We start from the raw sequence: 6752 nt of genomic DNA on the forward strand, positions 1-6752 counted from the left end.
TGGTGAATGTCCGTACATGAATGTTGCTTGGTGATCGAAAGGTTGGAAAAAATAAACTTCATGACACTTAAATTTCTACTTCATTCTTTTTGGAACTTTCATCACGCTTTCAAGCCCCTGTAATAGTTTCGGGTAAAAAGTAACATTTCTCTATTTTGCGCATTGAATAACTCCTTTAAAAAAATTCCCGCCGAATTAGCTGGTTGCTATGGCAATTGCCGTCTGGCTCAGCACGTGCTGTCTAATTGTTGGCCCTCATTCGCTCAGGTTCTGTCGTGGAGTGCGTGTCTGTGGCGCTAAATTTGCATTTTGCGGATTTCGGTGGAAAATCGAACTAAAAATGCTGTCTTTTAAGAGGTTTGGAGTGGTTGTTCTGTTAGTGCTCTTGGTGCTTTCGTACGAGGCATGTGCGCAGACGACGGCGGCAGATGCTGGAGGCGCAGGAGGTTCAACCGCAGCTGGTGATGCGGGTGGAGCAGGGGCTGGAGGTGATGCTGGGGGTGATGCGGGTGGTGCTGCAGCAACAACACCGGAGGCGGCGGCTGGCGGTGATGCTACCCAGGCTCCATCGGCCGCGGAGGGAGAGGCGTCTGGCACCACTGAAGGCAGCGGTTAGTACCTTGCGTCCTTCAGCGCTTGTAATGGCATGGGCTTCGAGAGATAACTGTCTTATCGCATTCTAATATATTTTACAAAATACGGTAGGGCAGGAACTTGATCCTGAAGCGAGGCTCATGGGCATTGTGTCGTTATATTTCACCGCGTGCATCGACCAACGACGCGTGACTTACGGGAGCTCGCTTTGGTGGCAGAAAAGCGCACTTTGGGCATTTTGATGGAAGGGCCTATCCAGTGATTATGATAGCTTTGGCGTGTATTTTGGCGCTGTAATACTCCGTACGGACTGTGGTTATTGTGTATGGATTTTTGGGAGTTCACTTTTTGCTGCGCTTTGAAAATTGCCCTCGCCATTTCCAAGTAGAATACGTCGGTTAGACCGCTGCGAGGATCGAGTGCTCTCAACTGTTTTCATGATGTATTATTGATGCTTTACATAACCGAATGGCCCATCTGCTTTGCTCAATTTCATTGCATGTTCTAACGGCGTCGCTTTCGCAGCTGCTGGCGAGCTGCAAGCTATGGTCAAGTTCGTGGCGATGATGGCCGCTTTGTCCGTCGGACTAATGGTGAAGGACTAGCAGACTTAGAATGCTTCGAGAGAGCACCACGACGCTGCAGATTGCAGAATGCGGGAATCCAGAAATCTGAAAGTGGCAGGATTTGGAGGCACTCAATTTGGGTAGCGGCACGAGTGATTTCACCGAGGTGATCGAACGGCGAGGGGCAGAAAGACGCCGACCTGAGGTCTTGGTTGGTGATGGCGACGTGAATTATGTGGAAAGATGAGCACTGGCGTGGAGGTCTGCAGAGATTGCAGAGTTACGTGATAACACTTCGATTTGTTTAGTGGGTGAGAGCAATAAAGCACTGTGATTACGACGGATTTTTGCTGGTGTTTGGTGATGTGTGACTGAGAGAACGGAGGGTTCGTCGGTTAGAACACCTGTCTGCAGAAACGTTAGCAAACCTGGCTCTCCTGCTTAGTGTATGAATCAACATTTGGGCAGCGGGGGTGTAGGTATTTTTTCATATCATTGCTCTTGCGGCTTGTTAACTGCCTGCCGCTCTCCCATTGCCGAAAATTGGCCAATTAACGTGGAACCGGGCGGCAGTCGACCCGACGTCTAAGCGCTTCGGACCTAATGAATGGGCCGGGCAGGTGGGATGCCTGGGTTCGGTGTCAAAGGGCAACGAGTTGCGCGCGGACTGGAGACCTCCGGGGAACCATGATTCTGGTGGCGTGCATTTGTTTTTTACATCCTAGACGCCCGGCTGGAAAGCTGCGCTGCTCGTGCTCCACGTAAAATAAATCAAGTATGCAGCTACTCCGTATTCTTCCGCCCCAGACCGCGCATGTATTATGTGAGACCAAGTAAATTATTTGCTGTTGAATTAACACCAAACATGTGGCGGGGAGGGGGAAGATGGAGAGCGTGCCTCGAGCCAATTGTGCCCTGTTTGTTGCAGGTGCCGGTCGTGCTCGAATCTGTAAAAGTGGCTTGCGTGGAAATCCGTCACCTGTCGACGGTATGAAAATGTGCGGGATATTGCCACGCCGAGGCCGCGCAGGGTTTCCCAAAGGCAGCCCACAGGGTATACTGCGCATAAACTGCGGTATACTGCACTGCGTATCGTATGAGCGCATAAAATGGCATCCACTATGTGTGGTTGGCGGGGGAAGGGGCTGGGCGGTGAAAAACAGCGAAATTCACCCACAAAATACGCCAACAAGCGGGTTCCTCCACGAGTTTAACCCACCTTCTTGAATTTGGAGGGGGCTGGAGCCAACCGCTCCCTAACTGAAAAGAAAACTACACCCCTGCCGTTTTTGATGCGATTGAACCACGTCAGCTAGTTACGAAGTTTCAGCACATGTCGATGCGTGACGCGATCGCCGAAGTTAAGGGTAAGTTACAGGCTCTGCGGCTGAGGGTGCTTGCAGCGGAATCAGAGCATCTGACGTGGGCAATATCACAACAGACGCTTAAAACTGCGACACAGATCCTTTTTGAATGACAGCTTGACGTCGGACCGATGGTCCGCGTTTGTCCTCCGTTTTCGCTGCCGTCCCTTTTTTGAACCAAAATTCTGCACACCTGAATTGACGAACTGGTTTTGCTCACGTAGAAAAAAACTTCTGTTTCCCACCGAACAGTGGCGGTGCAGCAAGGGGCGGGGGAGGCAGGGGAAGTAATGGTATGCCTTTGCTCCCCCCCCCCCAAAAAAAACTGATATCCCTTGAACTCAAACTAGGGGAGTTTTGCGCGCTCTGACCCCACAGAAACACGACAGTGTCAGATGGTGCTTAACGTAATGAAGCGACAAAACAAACTAACGTCACGTAAAGACGGGCTCAGCGAGGATTCACAACGGGAGGGGTCTTGGCGTGAGAGCAGGGGGCGGTCAGGAGGGGCGCTTGCCCCCCTCCCTCAACTTTGAGACTGGGACCGGCTACCCCCGAAGTTTGATCGGGGTAATCGTGAAGGTTTCGTATGCAAGGCAGCACATGATGTAAGCCACGATGAATGATAATAAATGACAATAATATGCTGTAAAATAAACATGCTTTAAACGACTATGATAGATATCGTAAGCGCTTTGACAGATATCGCTCATGATAGGTATCGTAAGCGACTATTGGGCTCGTCATGTCACTGCCCATGTTAGTATATGAGATTTAAAGCAAAAATATGCTTTACTTGCGAGAGGGGGCTAAAACCGCATGCTCTCCCCATAGCTGCACCACTGATGCAAGGTCAACGATCGTGGATGGACTGTAAAGGTCTGCGAATTAATCACGCGAAAATCTCAGAATAGAGAAGACTAAAAAATGCAAGTTTTACAACTCCCTGTATAAAAGATGGCACGCAATACCTTAGCATGGTGCGCCACAGCTCTGGAACCCGGCGCAGAGCGGAATTAGCCGTAGCCTCATTTGACTCGCATTGTCTCTCCTGATATCGCTTGTCAACAATTTGATTGTTTGCACTTTGGTGACCTTTTTGTCAACCTGAAATGGTGCCTGGTTAACTCTACGGCGTTTCAGTGTCTCATAAGGACCCTCACAAATGGGAATTGGTCGTAAAATCACGTTGAAACGTGCGCAAAAAGGAGGGGGGAGTGATCAGAAATTGACAAATTGTTGGTACGTTTGGCTGGCACGCGCTTAAAATTAAAAACGGAAGGTTTGCGATACGTGTATGAACACACGCACTGCACGTGCAGCGGTGGTGTACCTTCTGCGATGGCCGTCAGGCGGCTGCAGCTGGACACGAAGTTGGAGAATCTGGAAAAGTCCATGGGCTGTGGTTCATGTCAGCTCGATAAGGGCCAAAAGCCGCAAACGCATTCTTTCGCCAGATTTGCGCCCTGTTGAATGGTTACGGCTGTGTAGGTTCGTATTTTTCGGTAAGATATGTGGACTGGTAAGTTCATGGTGCACGAGAGTATGTCAAGTACCCCTTTGCTTTCTGTGGTCATGTCTAGCGCTCGGGCGGCAGGGTTAGCCGACAAAGCTGGTGATAATCGACGACAAAATTTCATCTCTTGATAAGCGCATTATGGACCAGCTTCAGTCAGTATCATTGGCGCATAATTATCTTACTAATGTGTGCCTTACTAATGTATGCCTTACTGCGACAGGCATGTTTTGCGACGTTGCTGGGAACACTCGTCACCCATTCCGTTTTTGACACAAACCGATCACGACACGTCGGTTTGCGTCATCTGCTAAGTCGTCAAATGAGTCAGAAAATGAGGGCATGAGTGAAAACGAAATGAGAGAAAGTGAGTCAGACTTCAATGAGTCAAAATGACCGAAACATGTTGGTGCGACATTCAGGCCACTCAAGTTCACGTCGGGTGATTCTTATAAATGTCTCTACTTAATGTTAGTATGCTTTTCAAAGTGTGCTACCACATATACTGCTGAAGCTGGCGAGCTGCCGGCGTCCGCGCGTCCGCAGCTGGCGCGGTAGGGTCACAGCCAAAGCTGGAAAAAGCCGCGGAAAGGCGTCGGTGTTCAGACGACGTGCAACATGCGAATAAATTTCATGGCGAAGGGGTAAATCAGTGATTAAAAGCGTCTAATTCGCAACTGTGCGTTCGTTGCGGGCCGTGCATTTTGTATAATCGTCAAACGAGGTAAGGCAACAACCCGAAACACTCTTCAATGCCCTCCTTTAAGCCTTGCTCTCATTTAAGCCTCTCGTGTTGCCAGCCGAAATGTGCAACGGATGGATCGGTACAGCAACCATTCAGTCTGCATTCCCCACTAAGTAGACTTAAGCCACATAACTGCAAGAACAATAGTCGGCCAACCCTAATTATCACTTTTAACCGACCGCGTTTCTCGTCTATCGATTGGCTGGCCGGGCGACTGCGCGCCGCTGCTGCCCCGAGGGGGGGGGGGGGGGGGGGGAGGTAGCGGCGTCGGCCCACCGACCATCTGTGCGCCGGCAGCTGGCGGGGCGCGGCCTCAGTCGACCAGCCCAGCCACGAGCCGGTGCTGGCTGCCCGCCGGTGGCACGCGGAGCCCGACCCTCCTTCTCCGCAGCAGCAGCTCCGGGCGGTGAGTCCAACGCTGCCGGACACACATGCTGCTGCGGCCGTCAACTGGCTGAACCTGGAACCGTTTCGCACGTTCTTGTTTGTTCGGTGTATTTGTACCCATGGCGCGTTTGTTAGGAATTAGTCGGCTCGACGATGAAGGAGGCGATGTAGGATGGAGCTTGACAAATCGTAGCTGCGTCTCAGCCGACCATTCTCGGTCATAGGGACGTAAGGCACGTCCAGCAATACAAGTAGCAATTGCCACGCCGATCCATGCGTGAACGATCCGTAAAACGTGTTCTATCTCCCACCAAGTCGGCTTTTGTGGTTCACTTGGCAATGTTATCACGTTTTAGTCTAAGCACATCAGTTAAGAATGAAATACTATAATTCACGCCTGCACGCATTGTAGCTCATTAGATCCATAGATAAGTTTACCAATTCTATGGCTTTCAGTTGAGGCCTTGCCACGGGAAAGTAATTGGAGACATAAGGCATTCTTTTCCACAGTGCGCCATCTGAATAATATCCAACTCCGCAATCTTTGGAGTGGACGCGTTTCTCCGTCTCCTCTGTGGCCTGGGTTATGTTTCCTGGAACGAAAACTGTCCGTTTAAGGTTATTTTCAGCCCCAACCAGTCAAGCACAGCGATCGAGTAAACCTAGTTTTGTGATGGGAAGGGGGCTCAGCTCGATGCACCGTAGCCTTGTTCTTTGAATACTGCACTGCGATGGTGTTTTACTCTTGCTGTAACCACTGTCTTTCCGTATTCCATCTTTATAGCAAGATTTTCGTGGAAATGCGGCACGATAAATAACAAAATGGGGTTAAAACTAGAAATGCATAGCAGGAACTTTGAGGAGATAGCCCGAAGTCTTTCTTAGGTTCTGTCTGGATAAGTAGGATATGGGACTGGGGCGGGAGGGTCTTAAGGTGTTTTCATATTTACTCTGCCTTTCCCTGCATCGCCATAGAGTTGGTGTTAAATTGTGCAAGGGCTGAAGGGGAAGAAAAACCCTGTCTCTCAACCTATTGTCGCGTCATCTCACCCTTTTGCCAACTGCAACCTTACGAAAACTTCCAACGAACTACAACCTCTGGACCAAAATGCATGTTGCGTGAGTCACCTCTGCAGTTTACAGTTGATGTATTGTACCTATTGGTACCAATTTACAAGATGTCTGTGCGGTTCGATAAACACCTGTAAGCGATTGAGTTCTTCATTTTCATTAAACGACTCTTCCAGTTCCTCACGAGGAAATTCCTTTAACTGCATGAGCCGTGACCGTTTATGGTGGAAAAACGTTGTTGGCAACGGAAATATTACGTTAAAAGCCACGTTTACAGCAAAACCTAAAAACCATTACAGACAAAGCAAAAGCCTTCTTAGTCCCAGCCACAGTATATTTATCTCACTCACATAAATCAGACAAACACTATCATCGCATTTGTTATCCAAAGTTTCTGAAGGTGACACCAGGGATAAATCATAAGCGGAGCGTTTTGTGGGCAATGCCTCGAACAAGTTTCTGGTGAAGTCAGGTGTCTTTACTATGCGCTACACGTCTTGTCAACGCAG

The 6752-nt window shown here is 49.5% G+C and overlaps 1 long non-coding RNA gene across 1 annotated transcript; it reads left to right on the forward strand.

The window, feature by feature from the left end:
- The first annotated feature begins 263 nt into the window (after nt 1-263).
- Nucleotides 264-1500, forward strand: LOC119103698 (uncharacterized). The gene is made up of 2 exons (XR_005094801.1): nt 264-611; nt 1120-1500. It is a non-coding gene; the product is annotated as an uncharacterized LOC119103698 (long non-coding RNA).
- The last annotated feature ends 5252 nt before the right edge of the window (nt 1501-6752 follow it).

The sequence above is a fragment of the Pollicipes pollicipes genome, unplaced genomic scaffold (genome assembly GCF_011947565.3).
Source record: "Pollicipes pollicipes isolate AB1234 unplaced genomic scaffold, Ppol_2.1 Scaffold_5724;HRSCAF=6776_pilon_pilon_pilon, whole genome shotgun sequence".
Classification (NCBI taxonomy): domain Eukaryota; kingdom Metazoa; phylum Arthropoda; class Thecostraca; order Pollicipedomorpha; family Pollicipedidae; genus Pollicipes; species Pollicipes pollicipes.